At 44.4% G+C, this 21,805-nt stretch overlaps 1 protein-coding gene across 2 annotated transcripts in view; it reads left to right on the top strand.

The window, feature by feature from the left end:
- Positions 1 to 21,805, top strand: part of COL8A2 (collagen type VIII alpha 2 chain) — a 293,058-nt gene that overhangs the window by 125,367 nt on the left and 145,886 nt on the right. Inside the window, exon 2 of one of the 2 annotated variants that reach the window (XM_068269078.1) lies at positions 21,183 to 21,240. The exons of the other annotated variant lie outside the window; for it this stretch is intronic. The gene's annotated coding sequence lies outside the window, so the exon portion shown is untranslated. The remainder of the gene's footprint in view (positions 1 to 21,182; positions 21,241 to 21,805) is intronic. 2 annotated transcript variants of the gene reach the window in all.

Genomic DNA, 21,805 nt, shown 5'->3' with positions numbered 1-21,805 from the left:
GAATGGGTGTACCACTGTGGTTGATTCCTGTGCGAATCCTGAAAGATTCTCTCCTGACTGTGTGCAGTTTGAATCTATGCGATCTAATGCCTGTTTCTCGGATGTTCCTGCAGATTGTGATCAGCATGAATGTGCCAGTTTTCTCAAGGATGTGTGGGAACCCTTATCATTTAGAGACAGATCTTTAAGATCTTCCATCTGTGATCCTGCTATGGGGAAAATTCCTAAATTATGCAGCATCAAAAGTAAAATTAATATGTCTAATAAAGTTTTTCCTGATGTTGTCGCTATTTCTACTGCAAATGCGTCTTTGTCTCAACCTGTTCACACCTGTAAGGATCTGCCTGGTGACAGTTGCTCCAGTGTTTCTGTCCTGAACGCCTTACAGTCTGCCCCGCAGATCGCGGAGGTGTGCGCTATGGAAGCGTCAGTTTCACAACCTAAAGCGATTTTTGATTCGCAAGTTTTGCGTTCTGACTCCTCGGATTTGACATTGTTAGCCGAATCTAAGAGTGAGACAGCACTTCGGTTTTGCGAATCTGATGCTGAAGCTTCTTTGCTTTACCCAGAGAAACTTTCTCTGAATCTGCCCTGTACCATGAATGAAAACATGATCTCCACTCGCACTGACATTTGTGAGTCCCTTTCTTGTTCTGAGGAAAATGCTGATTCTGCACCCTGTACTCTGGATGAGTTAATATGGCCTTGTTTAGAGTCTCCTGCAGTGTCCCTAGAGGCTCGTCTAGGTATTGCTACTATACTCACCTGTTTTTCTGCAGTTTTGGAGTTGCAAGCTAGTTTGACTGCTACGCAGAATTCTGGGTGCAGTGAGATTAAAGTTAGGGAGTCAGTGTGTGTTCCAGTAAATATTCCTGTACATTCCGCTCGTGATGATGAAATTCAGTCTCAGTTTATGGTGGAACCTTCCCTGGGACATCTGCCCTGTCCACGAAATAAAGTTCCAGTTTTGCCCTGTAACATGGATAGTTCAGAGTCCTTCTTAGAAAACTTGGAAAATGATGTTCCTGAGGTCTTGTCTGATGTCCTGGAGACCTCCAAGTTCCTCCCAAAGGGTGCAGAACTTGTAGGAGATTTCTCCTGCCCCCCAAGTCCTTCTGAGGTGTTGCCCACTTCAGTAGGCATTGCTGTTGTGCTGACTATCTTTGCAGCTCTGGTGGAGCTTCACTCATATGTAGTCAATGATGATATTATTGTCACAGAGATTTCTAGGTTTGAGTCCAAGCCTTCTTTTGAGGGTCCAGTGCTTGAGACCATTGCTCGTGATGATTCTCTGCCCGGTTCTGGTTTTGGTCTTGTCGTAACGGACTCTGAGGTTGGCAGTTCCTCGACGTGTCCTGAGGTTCCCCTTGGGCTAGTGTACCCCGATGTGTTCTGTGACCCAGAAAGCCCAAGTGTGTCTCGGTTGCCAGCCTGCTCAGATGCTTCCTCGGTGGAAACCTGTTCTGATGTTGCCTGCCTGCCTGCATGCTAAGAGGTGGTCCCTGAAGGCCCTGGTCTTGATGCTTGTCCTGGTAATTCTGAATCTGGAATTGTCATTGGTTCCATAGGGGTTCTTGATAGTTCTCCGTGTGAGCCTGGTGATCGTTCTGCCCTCCTGGGATCTCTGCGGAGCTTCAAAGTGTTCTGGGAGATCCTGGGAGAAATATTTCCTGGTACCTTGGATGAGATCAGCAGTGGGTGCTTTGTGGAAAGGGACACTTCGAATGGGTATTGTGGCAGGTTTGGTATTTTTGGACGGTCCATGGAAGGTGGTGGGCATGGCTCAGTGGGTGTCGATGGCTTTTTCTCTGGCATTCACTGTCCTGATGGGTGTTACACTGAGACTTGTGGTGCTGATGGGCATGTTTCGGTGGCTTCTCCTTCCGATGAGGTCGGTTTCAGGTGGGCTGACTCTGGAATTGGGCCTTGTCGGGCTGTCCTGACCTTCATGAGTCTTCAGTTAGAGTCTTTTGCAAATATCAGGTTAGAGGCTCGCCTGGAATCCGACCCTAGAGGGGGGGGGGGGGGGGAATACTGTAATGATCCGCTCAGCTGCCTGCGCAGGCGGGCAGCTTTTTGACCACTGTTCAGGTCTGCATTCTGCAGGTCTCTGGAAGAGAGACCTTTTGTCAGTTTTGCAGCTTGCTGCTGCTGAGGAATTTGCATACGTTTGTCATGCAAATTGCCTAGCCACATCCTTTGTAGGCTTGCTCTATATATACCATGTGATATCACAGACCTTCGCTGGTCATAAGGGTTAGTCCTGTGAAACACTCCTGGAGTGTCAGCCTTGCTCATTGTTTAACCACTTGAGGACCCACCCTTTACCCCCCCTTAAGGACCAGCGCTGGTTTGATTGATCTGTGCTGGGTGGGCTCTGCAGCCCCCAGCACAGATCAGAGTGCAGGCAGGGAGATCAGATTGCCCCCCTTTTTTCCCCCCTATGGGGATGATGTGCTGGGGGGGTCTGATCTCTCCTGCCTGCTGTGGGTGGCGGGGGGGCACCTCAAAGCCCCCCTCCGCGGCGAAATTCCCCCCTCCCTCTCCTACCTGCTGCCTCCCCCGGTGATCGGGGCTGCACAGGACGGCTATCCGTCCTGTGCAGCCAGTGACAGGACGTCCCCTGTCACATGGCGGCGATCCCCGGCCGCTGATTGGCCGGGGATCGCCGATCTGCCTTACGGCGCTGCTGCGCAGCAGCGCCGTACAAATGTAAACAAAGCGGATTATTTCCGCTTGTGTTTACATCTAGCCTGCGAGCCGCCATCGGCGGGCCGCAGGCTATTCACGGAGCCCCCCGCCGTGATTTGACAGGAAGCAGCCGCTCGTACGAGCGACTGCTTCCTGATTAATTAGGCTGCAGCTGGCGACGCAGTACTGCGTCGCTGGTCCTGCAGCTGCCACTTTGCCGACGCACGTTATGAGTGTGCGGTCGGAAAGTGGTTAAAGATTAGCTTAGAGTAATTCCTGGGACTGCACTAGGCAGGTTCCCTAGTGCAGTTAGGATTGCATATCTGTTTGTTTGTCTGTTACGGTTGTCCTGTCCCAGCGGTGGCCGACAGGAAATCGTTCTGTGTGTCTGGGTGCTAACCGGAACAGCGGTTGTTACTGGAAGCCCCTTCTGATCTGTCTTGCCTGGATCGCACTCGCCTTTCGCTAGTGCTGTGGATCCTTCTGGTCTGCAACTCTCTTGCTGTACTTGGATCGCACTTGCTCTGGCAGAAAGAGCAGTGGATCCAGCTCGCTCTGTTTCTATACTTGGATCGCACTCGCTCTGGCGGAAAGAGCAGTGGATCGTGTCTCTCACTTACTCCTGTTTTTGTGTTTCTGTCTTGCCTGCTACGAACGCTTGCTGGAGGCTTGGTGAGGTAACCGTTAAGCAAGCGCTCGCGTCATTTTTGTCTGTCGGTGATTAGTTAGGCGTGCTTGTCTCTGTTGTGCTTATCACACGGAGACCACGCAGAAAACGCGTTCGCTGTTGCGAATGAGTGCGGTATTTGCGTTTAGTTAGTGTTTGTTATTTTCCTTATCTTCTCATTGTAAGATTTGCTGTGCCTTTGCTACTCTCGTGCTCTGCCTTGCTGTAGCCTTGTGTCACCTCTAGCAATCGCCTCTCTCGCGATTGCGTTCCTACTATATATCTGCTGTTGTGTGTGCACCGTCGCGGGTTGGCGACTAGATTGGGGCACATACATACATTCTGTCCCTGTGCTTATTCTCGTTCGCAATCGCTTCTCTTGCGATTGTGTTCTCACTTGGTTTCTTCTGTTGTGTGTCCACCGTCGCAGGTTGGCGGCTAGATTGGTGGACATACATACATTCCTCATCTGTGCTTATTCGGTCTTGTGTCGCTGTTAGCAATCACCATCTCTGGCAATTACCTTCTCACTTTAACTTCCTGGTTGTGTGTTCATCGTCGCAGGGTGGCGACTAGATTGGTGGACACACATACCCTCTGTCGCTTTGATCTCTCTCTTTCAGGGCTATCTTGCCCTGCGTTTCTTCCCTTCGTGCAAATTCCTGTCTGGCGTCTGTGGCAGGGCAGAGGAGCTGTTCCTCTGCACTCCACAGCTCCACCTGCCGACAGGAATTTCCCTCTACAGGTGCATTGCACCTTTTGCTGGGTTCCCTCAAATTATACGCTTGTGGAGGATTTCCGCAGTGTCAGCGCAAGTCTTGTGCGCTGATCACGGAGAGAATTCCACAATCGTTACAGTATGACCAGCCAGACCGAAATTCCCAGTGTAGAGGGAATTTCCGATTTGTACGATTTGGTCAAATATGGGCCCTATGTCTTTAAGAGGTTTAAGATACTGGACTCTGAAACCAGAGATGAGTTCATATCAGAATGTTCCAGATTCTTGGCTAATCCTGAATTTCAGGCCACCAATATTTCCACTTGGAGTGGTCAGATTGCTTACAATCTTTTCCAAGGGGATCTGTTCGTGTGGGCTGATGAGTATGCCAGACACAAGAATCTGAGACATAACCCTCGCAGATTTCTGGCTCATGTGTTTTCTCGTAAGCTTGTAACTTGCATGCCAAGTTATTTCTATGAGTTTTTTCCTGCAGTGCATGATGCTGATCAGATTAGGTTATGCAACATTTCTCTGTCATTACCATATGTTAATGAGTTGGTGCTTGCAGGCCAATCTGCTGATTCGGCTTGTCAGCCAAAAGATTTGTTGCCCATAGCAACCATAAATAAAGAGGTTATTTCTGTCAGGTCTGAAATGTGCAAAGCCATTCAGTATGATAATCAATTCAATGTTTCTCTTGCCACTTTAGCTTCTAAGCAGATGCAAGAGAACTGCCTGGATACGTTTCTTGCATTTAAACAGACATGCAAAGTGGCTAAAAAGGGAAAAATTAAAAATCGCAAGCATCTGAATAAAACACTCCCTAATGATGTTTACAGTAATGTTGCTCAGTCTCCGGGTTTTTTGCCCCAATCCAAAGCTTATGTGGATCCTATTATAGATAGAATCGCACACTATATTAAAGCAGTTAAAAAATCTGTTCTTGTTCCTGATCTCCACCCATATGGAGATTATACTGGCTTGTTTGAACCTCCATTTGCCTCATGGGACATTGGGGCCTTGATGGAGGAATTTGATTTTGATTGGAAAGCCTTTTGCGATTTTTACATCGCAAAAAGCGAAGATGTCCTGAATGATTGTCTCGATTCTATGTACCTTTTGATTGATTCCGATGAATGTGACGAGGGTGATGTGGATCTGGTGATTTATGTATGGCAGACGATTTTGGATGAGTTGCACACACACCAATCAATTGATTCCAATAAAGAGACATCGTTGTCGGATGATTGTTCCTGCCTTTCTGGGGTAAAGCATGTGAGTCTTGACATTGTGCGATCTGAAATGAATGGGTGTACCACTGTGGTTGATTCCTGTGCGAATCCTGAAAGATTCTCTCCTGACTGTGTGCAGTTTGAATCTATGCGATCTAATGCCTGTTTCTCGGATGTTCCTGCAGATTGTGATCAGCATGAATGTGCCAGTTTTCTCAAGGATGTGTGGGAACCCTTATCATTTAGAGACAGATCTTTAAGATCTTCCATCTGTGATCCTGCTATGGGGAAAATTCCTAAATTATGCAGCATCAAAAGTAAAATTAATATGTCTAATAAAGTTTTTCCTGATGTTGTCGCTATTTCTACTGCAAATGCGTCTTTGTCTCACCCTGTTCACACCTGTAAGGATCTGCCTGGTGACAGTTGCTCCAGTGTTTCTGTCCTGAACGCCTTACAGTCTGCCCCGCAGATCGCGGAGGTGTGCGCTATGGAAGCGTCAGTTTCACAACCTAAAGCGATTTTTGATTCGCAAGTTTTGCGTTCTGACTCCTCGGATTTGACATTGTTAGCCGAATCTAAGAGTGAGACAGCACTTCGGTTTTGCGAATCTGATGCTGAAGCTTCTTTGCTTTACCCAGAGAAGCTTTCTCTGAATCTGCCCTGTACCATGAATGAAAACATGATCTCCACTCGCACTGACATTTGTGAGTCCCTTTCTTGTTCTGAGGAAAATGCTGATTCTGCACCCTGTACTCTGGATGAGTTAATATGGCCTTGTTTAGAGTCTCCTGCAGTGTCCCTAGAGGCTCGTCTAGGTATTGCTACTATACTCACCTGTTTTTCTGCAGTTTTGGAGTTGCAAGCTAGTTTGACTGCTACGCAGAATTCTGGGTGCAGTGAGATTAAAGTTAGGGAGTCAGTGTGTGTTCCAGTAAATATTCCTGTACATTCCACTCGTGACGATGAAATTCAGTCTCAGTTTATGGTGGAACCTTCCCTGGGACATCTGCCCTGTCCACAAAATAAAGTTCCAGTTTTGCCCTGTAACATGGATAGTTCAGAGTCCTTCTTAGAAAACTTGGAAAATGATGTTCCTGAGGTCTTGTCTGATGTCCTGGAGACCTCCGAGTTCCTCCCAAAGGGTGCAGAACTTGTAGGAGATTTCTCCTGCCCCCCAAGTCCTTCTGAGGTGTTGCCCACTTCAGTAGGCATTGCTGTTGTGCTGACTACCTTTGCAGCTCTGGTGGAGCTTCACTCATATGTAGTCAATGATGATATTATTGTCACAGAGATTTCTAGGTTTGAGTCCAAGCCTTCTTTTGAGGGTCCAGTGCTTGAGACCATTGCTCGTGATGATTCTCTGCCCGGTTCTGGTTTTGGTCTTGTCGTAACGGACTCTGAGGTTGGCAGTTCCTCGACGTGTCCTGAGGTTCCCCTTGGGCTAGTGTACCCCGATGTGTTCTGTGACCCAGTAAGCCCAAGTGTGTCTCGGTTGCCAGCCTGCTCAGATGCTTCCTCGGTGGAAACCTGTTCTGATGTTGCCTGCCTGCCTGCATGCTAAGAGGTGGTCCCTGAAGGCCCTGGTCTTGATGCTTGTCCTGGTAATTCTGAATCTGGAATTGTCATTGGTTCCATAGGGGTTCTTGATAGTTCTCCGTGTGAGCCTGGTGATCGTTCTGCCCTCCTGGGATCTCTGCGGAGCTTCAAAGTGTTCTGGGAGATCCTGGGAGAAATATTTCCTGGTACCTTGGATGAGATCAGCAGTGGGTGCTTTGTGGAAAGGGACACTTCGAATGGGTATTGTGGCAGGTTTGGTATTTTTGGACGGTCCATGGAAGGTGGTGGGCATGGCTCAGTGGGTGTCGATGGCTTTTTCTCTGGCATTCACTGTCCTGATGGGTGTTACACTGAGACTTGTGGTGCTGATGGGCATGTTTCGGTGGCTTCTCCTTCCGATGAGGTCGGTTTCAGGTAGGCTGACTCTGGAATTGGGCCTTGTCGGGCTGTCCTGACCTTCATGAGTCTTCAGTTAGAGTCTTTTGCAAATATCAGGTTAGAGGCTCGCCTGGAATACGACCCTAGAGGGGGGGGGGGGGTACTGTAATGATCCGCTCAGCTGCCTGCGCAGGCAGGCAGCTTTTTGACCACTGTTCAGGTCTGCATTCTGCAGGTCTCTGGAAGAGAGACCTTTTGTCAGTTTTGCAGCTTGCTGCTGCTGAGAAATTTGCATACGTTTGTCATGCAAATTGCCTAGCCACATCCTTTGTAGGCTTGCTCTATATATACCATGTGATATCACAGACCTTCGCTGGTCATAAGGGTTAGTCCTGTGAAACACTCCTGGAGTGTCAGCCTTGCTCATTGTTTAAAGATTAGCTTAGGGGGGGCGTGGTTTGACGTCGCTGCGTGATGGCTGCCTAACTCTTGAGCTCCTGCTTGTATGTCCGCCTAAAGCTTCTTTTCAGCCATCCCGGGCACCCACCCATGGATAACAAGAGCTCCCGTCGCCAGAAAGCAACCCGTGCAGACGCTAAATCCAAAGCCGCCCAAGTAGAACGAACGGTCCCAGACTTATTTCGCTCGCAAACACTCCGCTCTCAAACCCCCAAGATGGCGCCGCCGAAGGAGGCCGGACCTGCTCGTTCGTCTCCCGGATCATCCCCACCTGCCGCAACTAAGGGCGCAGACAAACAACACATGGCACCTACCCTGGCAGATATGCACACCATGGCTGAGGACATCAAAGCCTCCTTCCACAGCGCGATAGCGGAGATGAGGTCAGATGTGGCTGGCATAGGCCGCAAGCTGCGCATGATGGAGGAAGCCGGGGAAAAGAGAGATGCACGCATAAAGTCCCTGCACAACACCTCCCAAAAGCAAAAGGGGAGACTAGATGAACATGCCCGTAAATTAGAGGACTTAGACAACCGTGGCCGGAGATGTAACTTGCGCATAAAGGGTATCCCGGAGTCTGTGACGCAGGACAACATAATAAAGGCGCTAACTACCATCTTTAACAACCTCCTGGAACGGCCTTCTGATTCATCGGTGGGATTTGTGAGAGCACATAGAGCCCTGCGACCGAGAGCTTCTGATGGTGAGCAACCTAGAGATATAATTTGTTGTCTGGAGTCTTTTACTTTGAAAGAAGAGATCACCCGTGCAGCTAGAGACCAGGAGGAGATTCTGTTTAACGATACCCCTATTCAGCTATTTCAGGACTTGTCACCCATTACCTTGGCCAAAAGAAGGGTGATGAAACCTCTCCTCTCAGCATTAAGAAATAAAGGTCTCAATTATAAATGGCGCTTCCCGTTCGCCCTCACTGTTGCTGTTAATGGAAAACAATTCACCTTACATTCCATATCGGGCCTAGCCGACTTTTGTGAAGATGTGGGCATCCCTGCTGTTGATTTACCAGACTGGGACGGTGACTTAAGTGATCTAAGAGCTACCTTTAACAAACCACCCAAAATCAGGAAGCAGACGGAAGTAGACCAATCAGAGGCGAACTTTACACCCGATATGAGATCCCCCCACCAATCCGAGGGATCAGCTCATGATTCAGCTGAAGAGGAATGATCCCCTTGGTCTCTTAAACCGTAACGACGTCCCCACCGGTGAAAATCTAATTCAGAGAAGCGTATGTCGTAATGGGTCTGTGACTTTCTCCACAGGTTTGACTCCCCTGCCCTCTGCTGTTCGTTATTTGCTGTATGTTATGGAAATCTTACTAGCTCAAGACACCCCCATTTTACTCAAAGTATGTTGCTACTTGATTTTTTTTTTTACGCTGTATCTGAGGGGGAGCCCCCCCCTAAAACTCTAGGGCCCACACTCGGGACGACGAGACGGATTGGTCCCTCAGTTAGAAATTATGCACGCGTATACGATATGTTTATTGCATGTGATTGTCTCTGAACCTGTTATATGTTTACTGGTGACATTTAGGTTAACTACCATAGGGGGGGTGACGTCTGGTCACACTGATTGCTCTTTGGGCGAGGACTGGGATTGGCTGCGCGGGCTATATCCGCCTATTTGCGGAGGCCGTGGCGGTCTGTCCTAACTCCTTGTCTTAGCAGACGTTAGCATTCATGTAGTGATCTGACGACATCCCTCCTACTAGCATATCCATGGGATGGTAAAACGGAGAAAGTTTACTCAGTGTATGGGCGGACACAGCAGTTTACTCAATCCCTAACAACACTCCCTTCTCGGTTTTCGTGTTTGGCGATAGGCTACTCTCGCTGGACGTCTCCCGCATTCCCCACACAGTGTGTCCGCGCATACACTGATTACCGTCCCCACAAAGTAGGTGAGCACTACACGCCACGTGGTGCTCACGTGGGCTTGGTAGCTATTGATTTGTAGGTGTACTTCTACTGTAGATTTATAGGCTTATAGATAGAGTTATCCATGTACCAACTTTCCGTATCCTACACACTTATCTTATTACTCTCTTCTCTACTACCTTGTCTGATCTATTTTGACCCCTTTTCTGATTTATTCTCAGGGTCATCTCAGTCCTCAAACAAAACAAACATGGTAAGACGTCCGACAAACCACCCTTTACCCAAGGATGGAAAGCCACAGACATCCAATAACCTAGTAACTGTAAATCTGTTATCACTTAATGTGAATGGTTTGAATACGCCGGAGAAAAGAACTTCCATATTTAAGTTCTTGCAAAAAGAGAAAACCCAAGTGGCCTTCCTTCAGGAAACCCACTTGAGGGCCAACCACATCCCATCCAGATTTGACTACAGATTCCCTGTGGCTTTCCATGCTACGTCCGCTACCTCTAAAACGAAAGGTGTATCAATTTTCCTTCATAAGGATTTTCCTTTCTCTGTAGAGGAGGTGGAGCATGATCCAAACGGCAGATTTATCTTTGTAAAGGGTAAGATGGGGGAGAGACAGGTCACGTTGGCTAATCTCTACGCCCCAAATAGGCAACAGAACTCCTTTATCTCCACAGTTATACATAGATTGATGGGCTTCTCCCAAGGCATTCTGATCGTGGGAGGGGACTTTAATGTACCCTTGCAACCGTTACTGGATTGTTCTAACGGAACATCAGTGCTATCCTATAAAGTCCTCAAACAAATTAAGAACAGTCTATATAATCTCTCCCTAACGGACGCATGGCGCTTAATTCATCCAAAAGATAGGGATTACTCGTTCTACTCCAGTATCCACCACAAATACTCACGTATCGATTACTTTTTTGTAGCTCAGCGAGACTTGTCAATGATAAAGGATGCCAAGATTGGCAACATCGCCCTTTCGGATCATGCTCCAATACTCCTAACACTAGAATTTCCGGAAAAGTTATCTAAAACTTGGTGTTGGAGACTTAATCCAAATTTGTTATCTGAAAAACACAGAGTTCAGGAGATCTCGCAGAGTTTGCAATCTTATTTTGATATGAACAGTACCCCAGAGATATCTGGTCTTACCCTATGGGAAGCCCATAAGCCAGTGATTCGAGGCCAATTTATTAGGATGGGATCTAAACTCAAAAAGGAAAGAGAGGAGGGCATTGCTAACTTGTCAGCACAGATATCTAGGTTGGAAAGAATCCACAAACAATCTCTGGCTGTTCAGACGTTGGAGGAACTCTCCGCCTGTAGAATACAGCTTCAATACTTATTATTCGCAGACGCTAAGCGGAAAATTCTTGCTGGGAAAAAAATCTTCTACGAAATGGGTAATAAAAGTGGGAAATACTTGGCCAGATCTCTTCGGAAACAAACCTTACGCTCACAGATACCCTCCATAGTTGATAGTAACCAAAAAAAACTGACGAAATCAGAAGAGATTGTTGAGGAGTTTAAGAATTATTACAACTCCTTATACAACCTGAAACAATCCCAACAATCGCAAAGCAACTCCCCTGAAAGCCGAGACCGGTCTGCCAAGATAACAGACTTTCTGCAGAGACACGGAAAACCACTCCATATCTCCGCGGAAGACAAATCAGACTTAGACTCCCCCCTGACCACTGACGAATTTCTGATGGCAATTAAATCCCTAAAGACTGGTAAGGCTCCTGGCCCTGACGGACTAACATCACAATACTACAAATCTCTTAAACATGTCCTAGCGTCTCCCTTTATCTCGGCATTCAACGCGGTCTCCCCCGGTTGTACCCCCTCTCAACAATTTCTAGCTGCACACATTGTGGTGATTCCCAAGCCTGGCAAGGACTTACAGCAGTGTTCCAGTTATAGACCCATATCTTTGCTGAACCTTGACGCTAAGATCCTGGCAAAGATCCTGGCCAACAGATTACTCCCTTACATACCTGACCACATTAATAGTGATCAAGTGGGGTTTGTTCCAGGCAGAGAGGCGAAAGAAAATGTCATGAGAACAGTGGGCATGATGGCATTTGCCAAAAAACACAATATTAGTTCCTTCATTCTATCCACAGACGCAGAGAAGGCATTTGACAGGGTGGCATGGGATTATATACGTGCCACCCTGTCAGGCCTAGGGTTGGGTCCCTTCTTAAGACAGCTAATCGATCTTCTGTATTCGAATCCGTCTGCCCAGGTGAAGGCGAACGGCTGCTTATCCACCCCATTGAAGATTAGCAATGGAACAAGACAGGGTTGCCCTTTATCCCCCCTCATTTACATTCTCACGCTTGAACCCTTCCTGAACGCGATAAGAGAGGACAGATCAATTAAGGGAATCCAAATTGGTGCTCACTACCATGTGGTAGCTGCATTTGCGGACGATCTCTTGTTTTTCCTACAAGACCCATTACGTTCCCTTCCTGGTCTAATGCACAGATTTGACGACTTTGGGTATATATCAAACTTAAAAATAAACTTCCATAAATCCGAAGCTCTAAACGTTACTCTAGATCAAACTGTGGTAGGATTGTGCAGAGCGTCGTTCCCTTTTGCCTGGGCAGATGGCAGACTGAGATACCTGGGGATCAATATCACCCAAAACCTCAATGACCTCTATAAACAAAACTTTGAGTGGGTGGGGACTGCGTTGAAGGCCGACTTGTTAGAGTGGGGACAAAAAAAAAGCCTTTCCTGGTTTGGACGCATGGCCTCTGTAAAAATGAACCTCCTTCCTAGATTTCTCTATATCAGCCAATGCTTACCGATATCACTACCCCCGACTTACCTGAGAGACCTTCAAAAATATATTAATAAATTTATCTGGGGAAATAGACCACCCAGAATAAAAAGAACAATACTTACCTCTGCCAAGGAAAACGGGGGAGTTGCCCTGCCGGATCTGTGTGCATATCATGTAGCATCACAACTCTCCAGGGTTGTTGAGTGGTCGAACCACAGGTGTCCTAAAAAATGGGTTCTCATTGAACAAGAAACCGCTGAGAGAAAAGCACAAAATATTGGATGGTCAGATGTCCCGAAAGCGATCCAAAAGACCTGGGTCAATCCCTTACTCCTGGCCACAATCAAAACAATGCGAAAAATACTCCCTTCCTTGGGCCTATCCTCTTTCCCAAGTAAGATTACCCCATTAGGTGACAATCTAGCCTTCTTACCAGCCCTCGAGGTTCCTTTCCTCAGAGACTGGCCAAAGGATGGTTGCCCTAGAATTAAAGATTTTGTATCAGGAAATTCAGTCAAATCTTTTGCTGAGATGTCTGTGCTGAGAGAGGGTAAGGTCCTTAATCAATGGCAATTTTTCCAAATTAGGCACTTTCTGAACTCTCTTAAGCAAAAATTTAATTGGGGAAAAACACTTACTGCTTTTGAAGAACTAATAGTAGCTGAGGAGAAGCCGGGCCACCTAATTTCTATTTTGTACCAGATGGTAGTTCAGAAGCCAAATGCAGATAAATTTAACTTTCAGAGATACTGGGAAGAGGACCTGGGTGTAGGTTGGGATGATGAGCACTGGCAAAAGATCTTCATTCTGAATCACAAGGGATCCTTAAATGTCAACACCCAAGAGATGGGTTATAAAATTATTTCACGCTGGTACAGGACCCCATCCTCCCTACATAAAATTTATCCGTCAGTTCCCGACACATGCTGGCGATGCGGGTCACCGGGAGGTTCACTTCTGCACATATTCTGGTCATGCCCACTAATTAAACCATTTTGGTCACAGGTCCATCGAATCATGGAAAAAGTTTCATGCGACCAAATTATCTTCTCACCAGATTCCCTTCTACTCCACAACACGATGGAATCTATTAAAGCATACAAAAGATCCCTTGTGATTCATATGGTTAATGCGGCCAGGGCCCTGATACCTGCGAGATGGAAAAATTCTACCCCACCTTCAGTGAAGGACTGGATCAGAAGGGTAGACTCAATTGAGAATATGGAAAAATTGATACACATGTCTAATGATCAAAGCGAAAAGCACTCATTGACCTGGATGGTGTGGTTTGACTATCAATGTACGGATGAATATAAGAATTTTTTGGCTTCTTAATCAAGTGCTAATGTCCCTATAGGCGAATGGGTCCAACTGTCATTTCGGTAGTAAGACACTTACCACTTCTCTTCTTCCTCTCCTTACTGTTTCCTGTTTATTCCCTCTTCTCCCTTCATACTTGGGTACATGGACACATAGGCAATTAATGCTAGTTGGTAAAATTGAACACACCTACTTTGACTACAATTAGCGTAACTCATCTGCTGTCATATGAGAAGGACTGGTTATTAATGTTTAGTGTTTCCTGGGCCATTTCGCTTTTCTTTTTCTTTTCCCTTTGTTTTTACCAAACAGGCCCCTTTGGAACTTTGTTGGAATACATATGCGACCAAATCCATTCTTTTGAAATTGTCAGCTGTATGGTGTTTATTCTATTGTATTGTTACTTTCTTTTGCTCAATAAAGCTTGAAATTGTGAAAAAAAAAAGATTAGCTTAGAGTAATTCCTGGGACTGCACTAGGCAGGTTCCCTAGTGCAGTTAGGATTGCATATCTGTTTGTTTGTCTGTTACGGTTGTCCTGTCCCAGCGGTGGCCGACAGGAAATCGTTCTGTGTGTCTGGGTGCTAACTGGAACAGCGGTTGTTACTGGTAGCCCCTTCTGATCTGTCTTGCCTGGATCGCACTCGCCTTGCGCTAGTGCTGTGGATCCTTCTGGTCTGCAACTCTCTTGCTGTATTTGGATCGCACTTGCTCTGGCGGAAAGAGCAGTGGATCCAGCTTGCTCTGTTTCTATACTTGGATCGCACTCACTCTGGTGGAAAGAGCAGTGGATCGTGTCTCTCACTTACTCCTGTTTTCGTGTATCTGTCTTGTCTGCTACGAACGCTTGCTTGAGGCTCAGGTGAGGTAACCGTTAAGCAAGCACTCGTGTCCTCTGTTTCATGTTTGTCTGTCGGTGGTTAGTTAGGCGTGCTTGTCTCTGTTGTGCTTATCATGCGGAGACCGAGCAGAAAACGCATTCGCTGTTGCGAATGAGTGCGGTGTTTGCGTTTAGTTAGCGTTTGTTATTTTCCTTATCTTCTCATTGTATGATTTGCTGTGCCTTTGCTACTCTCGTGCTCTACCTTGCTGTAGCCTTGTGTCACCTCTGGCAATCGCCTCTCTCGCGATTGCATTCCTACTTCATATCTGCTGTTGTGTGTGCACCGTCGCGGGTTGGCGACTAGATTGGGACACATACATACATTCTGTCCCTGTGCTCATTCTCTTTCGCAATCGCTTCTCTTGCGATTGCGTTCTCACTTGGTTTCTTCTGTTGTGTGTCCACCGTCGTAGGTTGGCGGCTAGATTGGTGGACATACATACATTCCTCATCTGTGCTTATTCGGTCTTGTGTCGCTGTTAGCAATCGCCATCTCTGGCGATTGCCTTCTCACTTTATCTTCCTGGTTGTGTGTTCATCGTCGCAGGGTGGCGACTAGATTGGTGGACACACATACCCTCTGTCGCTTTGATCTCTCTCTTTCAGGGCTATTTTGCTCTGCGTTTCTTCCCTTCGTGCAATTCCTGTCTGGCGTCTGTGGCAGGGCAGAGGAGCTGTTCCTCTGCACTCCACAGCTCCACCTGCCGACAGGAATTTTCCTCTACAGGTGCATTGCACCTTTTGCTGGGTTCCCTCAAATTATACACTTGTGGAGGATTTCCGCAGTGTCAGCGCACGTCTTGTGCGCTGATCACGGAGAGAATTCCACAATCGTTACAGTACATACACATTTATCTCATCATGGGCCTGATGCACTGACTTTTGGCAAATTGGCCATACATAGACAGCCCACTGTAATATTACTGGTAGTAACCCCAGGAAAGTAGCACGCATTGAGCAATTAGTGCAACTGGTGTAACCTGGGTAACATGCATTATGGCACTTGCTCGAGTAGAGTTGCACGCATTACCCTAGCAGCTCGGAGGCTACCTAGGTAACACGAGTTGCGCTGATTGCACTACTAACGCATTTCACCTGGCATTAGTAACAGTAAAATTGCTGTGCAATGGCTGCATATGGCAGCTTTACCAAAAGCTAGTGCATCTCACCCCATGTTACATGCTACTTTAGGGTTCTATTAAAATACATGTTATTATTACAAAAATAATTTGTTCTATCAAAAATTTATAGAGCATATTAATTGTGAAAAGATAAACAATATCAGATGCAATATCAACAAAACAAGGACTGTCTTTTTAATCTTCATAATACTTTTCAGTTGCAGATTCCTACTAGCAACTTACAGAGGCATTTCGGAACTGGGAGCATTTCCCATGTCTTCATTCTTCTCAAGAATACTTCTCTTCTTAAGAAAGAGAGAGAGAGGGGCAAAATACCCCTCTCCTTTTCCCCTAAAAAGTATGAAAAAAAATCAGGTTTCAGAAGAACACGGTATAGGTTTTGGCAACTGCAGTGTCTTTCCACGAGCTGAGAAGGGGCTAGAGGCAAAGACCTAGAACTTTTTTTTTCCTTTTAACATGCTGATTGAAATTCCAGAATTTTCCAGTCCTACTTAGTTTTGTGTTGTGGTTTCTCCTGGACACATCAGGGATTTTGAACGTATTTCCGTGTTTTTTGTTTTGTCTTTGAGGTCATTCCCGAGACCGATTAACAAAAAATAGTGTTACGACATATGGACACGCTATACTTTTAAATGTAAAATCCCCTTGTTATGGAATGTGAAAGCATTAACATTTAGGGAAAAGCAGCTGATAAAAGCTAAAGTATATGCACTGCATGCTATTAAACTCTCCGTTTCATTTTACTGTTGGCACTAGAAAAAGAACAGCAAGTATCTGCCTAGATAGCATGGGCATCATAAGTCCAACAGTTGTTTTTTTTCAGGATTCATCCCAACAGTACACTGACTGCACACTGTGTTTCCAGTGGTTATCAGCAGAATTGATAACATCTGTTTATGAAACTGGCACTTCACTTCATTAATATGCAAAAAGTGACCTACAATTACCTTTATTTGTACTATGGGAGATCTCCTAAAGCATGCAGATTTGGAGCAGGGCTTTAGATTATATCAGATGTTCACATTGGATGAAACTAGTACTCTATCGAGCTTCTGGAATGCAGTTGTGGCTGTAGCAGTGGTTACTATACTCTTGGGTATGTTTATTTTTATGTTCTAAAGTGTACCAGAAGTCTCGAAAAACTATTGAAACAAACATGTCCTTATGTATGTTGTAGTTTCTACTTCCAAACAAATCACAGCCTGTTCTCCACTGCAAAAGATTGCAGATTTTTTTTTTTGCTTACAGTCAATGGGAACTAAAAAAAAAATAATAAAATAAAATAAAAAATCAGCCAGATACTTACCTAAGAAGAGGGAAGGCTCTGAGCATTCCTGCTCCTCTCCCGGCCCCCTCGTTTAAGTGGTGGCTGCTCTGTTTTAATCCTCCCCCCGAGGGGGACTTTGGAAGTCTTTGGGGGCAGAGTGCTCCCGAAGACAGGCAGCTCTGTACTGCGTCTGTGTGAGAGCGCAAGAGAGCATGCTCGCACAGGCGCAGTACGGAGCTGGCTGTCTTCAGCAACACTTGGTCAAATTGGTCAAATACTGCTACCAAGGGAACCAGCGCTGGAACGCGAGGGCCATGAGAGGAGCAGGAAGGCTCTATAGGACCCAGAGCCTTCCCTCAGCCTTCCCTCTCCTTAGGTAAGTATCTGGCTGATTATTTTTTTTGTTAAGTTTCCATTCACTCTAATACCGTACTCAATTGAATCTTGATTGCATAGATAATCACACAAACTTCTGGAAGACAAAATTTTGCCCTGATGCATTCACACTATGATGTCACTCCCAGTCCAGCTCCTCTTCTTCAGCTATGACTCTTGCACCTGGGGCTGAAATAGACTCTGCTTGACAGAGCAGTGGAAGAGTGAGGACATGAAGCGGAAAGATGACATTATAGATATTCCTCCAGTGCAAAGTCCATATGCCGCTGTGCACTTCAGTCTGGACTGACTATTAAAACGAAGATTACTGTGACCTGATGGAAGGGAAGCTGTATATGATTATAAAGAGTATCTACAATATATACTTTGGCATGTTTATTTCTAGTCATGAGCGCAAATTTTGCATAGTCGTAATTTCACATCGAAATTCGCAATTATGATGCAAAATCGTAATGCAAACATTTCTAAAAAAATCTTAATTAATTTTGTCTGTAATTGTAATCATGAACCGTAATTTTACATTTTCGTTAAAGTTTGTGCCGATCTTAGTGGTTAATTGCAAAGCCCACATATACAGCATGCTATTGCCACCACCTTGTTTCACAAGACTGGCCATTGCTTTTTTTTTTTTGCTATTTCAGTCACCTGTGGGATTCTGTGCAGTTAAGCCACAAATCTCCCAGGCCCAGTCTGCCAGTATACCCATAGATTTATCACTGCTAACTGCTCCTTTTCTATGGTTGTAAACCTCACAAGGACCTTTCCCAACTTTTCTCAACTCTGAACACACGCAAGTTCATCTTGGCTCCATACCTTACACTAATGAAGAGTAACAAAGAGTAAAACAGCTGTCTCCAAGCTCTGTTGTACAGTACGGCTCTGTATATTAAAATGCTATAGTGGTGCCATAAACTTGTATTTCTAGAAATACTCCTGTATAGAGAAATGATTTTCATTTTCCACCCACTGTCTGTAGTGATGCACTATGGTGGAAGCAAAACTTGCAAATATTACAAGACATATAGTGCACTATACTGTTATAATTATTATTATTATTGATTTAAAAAGCGCCAACATATTCTGTGGCGCTGTACAAAGTAGGAAAACAACAAGGGGTACATAATGATACAGACAATGATATAAATCAAATATGGACACTGGTACAAAATACTGGTGATTACAAAGACAGATAGACATGATGAATAAAATGTATAACAGAGCACAAGCTATCAAATTCCAAGACACAAAAGGATGAGAGTGGAGTGGAGTGTATAGCCCCTAACCCTGTAAGGAGCCTGTCATGGATTGTAGACTACAACAAATGGTGTGTACACATGCACAAGCACTATCGCCAGTAGGAATCAGGACTTGATCTCTCAAGGCTACAGTTTGGTGCAGATTGCTGTACAGACACATCACTAGGCTACAGCAGAGCAATGTATTCTGTCACTGTGGAAGGAAGAAAAGGATTGGCGGCATGGTGCATGATGAAATGGCTTCTGGTGGGCAGGGTAAGGAGTGGAAGAATGTGCTAGCCTGAGATAATCCAACATGCTGGATCTTTTGATTTTGTATTGGGACTTCTGTATACATGCTGGATTCATAGCAGAGTTGGCTCAAACGGGCTGTCAAATCACTGTCAAATCTAGTCTAGCGTGTGTACAAAGCTTAAAGAGACTCTGAAGCAACAAAAAAAAAATTATGATATAGTGAATTGGTTGTGTAGTACAGCTAAGAAATAAAGCATTAGGAGCAGAGACATAAGTCTAATATTTGTTTCCATTACAGTTGTTATCTATGCAAATAGCCATTGAGCTCCAGGACTTTGAAAGTCGCAGAGAGCTCTGACTTCTGATTAGGTTATCTCAACTGTATTGTGTTTTTCTTTTGCAGAGAAAAGTTCAGGAGAAGTCAAATGTTCACTGCCTGTTCTGTTAAAACATTTACAATGCTGAGTAATGTGTAAACTGAAAATGTTAGAGAATGATACAATGTTATAAAAAAAAACAAAAAGCTGTATAACTGAAAATAAAAATATGATAATTTTGTTTGCTACCAATGTTCTAGTAATTACCCCTACTACACAACCAATGCATGATATCATAATTTTTTTTTCGCTTCAGTGTCTCTTTAAGGGAACTAGGTAGAAGCAATATGATCTGAAACCAATTATTGGCACCTAGAAGGCTTGTGTGCTTTTAAAATGGTAAGTTTGGGTCCAGGAGTGTCTAAAGAAGGCAAATCCATAGTGAGTCTGTAATACAGCAACAGGCAGGTGACAAAATTGAAACGTGCCAATGCCGAAAAACATTTCTTGAAAAATGAAAAGCTAGTGAACTCAAAAGAAGAAAGAACAAGGGAGTCAATAAATTGCTGGACTTTAACTTCCATTACAACCTTCTGTGTCCTTGGCGAAGTTCAACTGGCATTATCAGCATGACCCCTCTTATAAACTGTTTTTTAATACCATTTGATGCCCCTACGGGGCAGAAATATATTCAACCCTTTTGACCGCTGTTCTGTCTTAGCTTTAATTATTTCACAGATTACAAATGCATTACATTTTGTTTTTTTTAATAAACTCTTTTTCTGCCAGTTTGCACAAAATATACTTCAATGCATTTGACAAAAGTGAGTTTCATTGCGCCCGTATATTTTTGTGAAAATTTTCATCCGTGCCAAAAAAGTAAGATTTTCACAAAAATAATGGTGAAACCAAAGCGGACATGTTTCACTCATCGCTATGGCGTATATTTACTAAACTCCGATAAACTTTACACAGCACGGGTTAAAGGGGCACTACATCGAAAAATTATAAAATGTAAAATATGTGCAAATATATACAAATAAGAAGTATACTTTTTCCAGAGTAAAATGAGCCATAAATTACTTTTCTCCTATGTTGCTGTCACTTACAGTAGGCAGTAGAAATTTGACAGAAGTGACAGGTTTTGATCTAGTCCATCTCTTCATAGGGAATTCTCAGCAAGGCTTTTATTCTATATATATTACCTAAAAAGGATTTAAACAATGATGCTGGCCAGCTTCCCTGCTCGCTACACAGTTTTTGGGCAGTTGGACAGAGCAACTGCCATTGATTAACTGCTTTTAAAAAATAAATATATCCCTGAGAATCCCCTATAAAGAGATGGACTAGTCCAAAACCTGTCACTTCTGTCAGATGTCTACAACCTACTGTAAGTGACAGCAACATAGGAGAAAAGTAATTTATGGCTCATTTTACTCTGGAAAAAGTGTACTTCTTATTTGTATATGTTTGCACATATTTTAAATTTTATAATTTTTCGCTGTAGTGCCCCTTTAAGTCTGCTGAGTTTATGTAACCTTTATGAAACTTGCTACTCAATTAGCATGTTGTGCGTTATACACGCAATACTTACGTTGCTTGCATAACATGCGTTAGTTATGCATATCATACAAGCAATGTAGGCGTCGTGTATATAAGTTTACATAGCTTACATAAACCTTGTAAACGTTATGTGTGCTGGGTGTGACTTTAGTGAATGTACCCAAACTCTAAAAGTAATCTTGACCCCATATGAAGATGCTGGTAAACAATTTTCAGAGACTAAGCCAGAGTCATATAACTTTATAACTGGACTGTGTAGTAAAGGCTTACTTTGTCTTGGCTATGGTTTGTATATGGTGTTGAAGTAAACTAATAAAAAAAAATAAAACATCAATGGTTTTGAATTCCATTACACATTTCTTAAAGTGTCTTTTTTTCCAACAGATTTGTATGAAGTTTAGTTAATACAGAAGAGCTTCAAAATACACTCTGACAATACCAGGTAGGATATACAATACATTAAACCATAACATATTTCAAACAGGAAAGCATGTCATAGAATATACATAGGGTAGAATTATCCTGCACAATGTTCACTCTGATCCTAATCCTGTCCAAATGCATACGTGCCACTTCCAGTAACCCCATCTCTTGGACATTCCTGTTGTGGGGGCCTGGAAATAGTTCACGGAACCTCAAGTTTCTAACTTTGCTCCTCTGAAAATACAGAATACATGCATTCAATAATTCATGTCAGTCTGTAGCACAAAAACTCTGGTAAGGACATGAAGTGAGGTCTGCAGGATAGTTACTGATGTGACCGCTAATGCAAAATATCGACTATTGGGCTTCTAAAGAAGAAATTTGGGGGCTCGATAAATAGGCGCAGGGCCCAGGGGCCTTCCAATCAAAATTTTTTGTTTTGAGAGTTAGTGTTTTGGAAAATGTAATTTTGTAAATTATTGTTTTGAAATGTATTGTCTTAGAAATGTATTGCTTTTTGTATTTACGGTATTTGCAGCGGAGAGAGGGAGTCTTAGGTTTAGGCGTCAGGAAGGGGGTTTTAG

This window comes from Hyperolius riggenbachi, chromosome 2, assembly GCF_040937935.1.
Source record: "Hyperolius riggenbachi isolate aHypRig1 chromosome 2, aHypRig1.pri, whole genome shotgun sequence".
Taxonomy (NCBI): Eukaryota; Metazoa; Chordata; class Amphibia; order Anura; family Hyperoliidae; genus Hyperolius; species Hyperolius riggenbachi.
The sequence above is the reverse complement of the archived record's forward strand: the minus strand, read 5'-3'. Positions and strand labels throughout refer to the sequence as shown.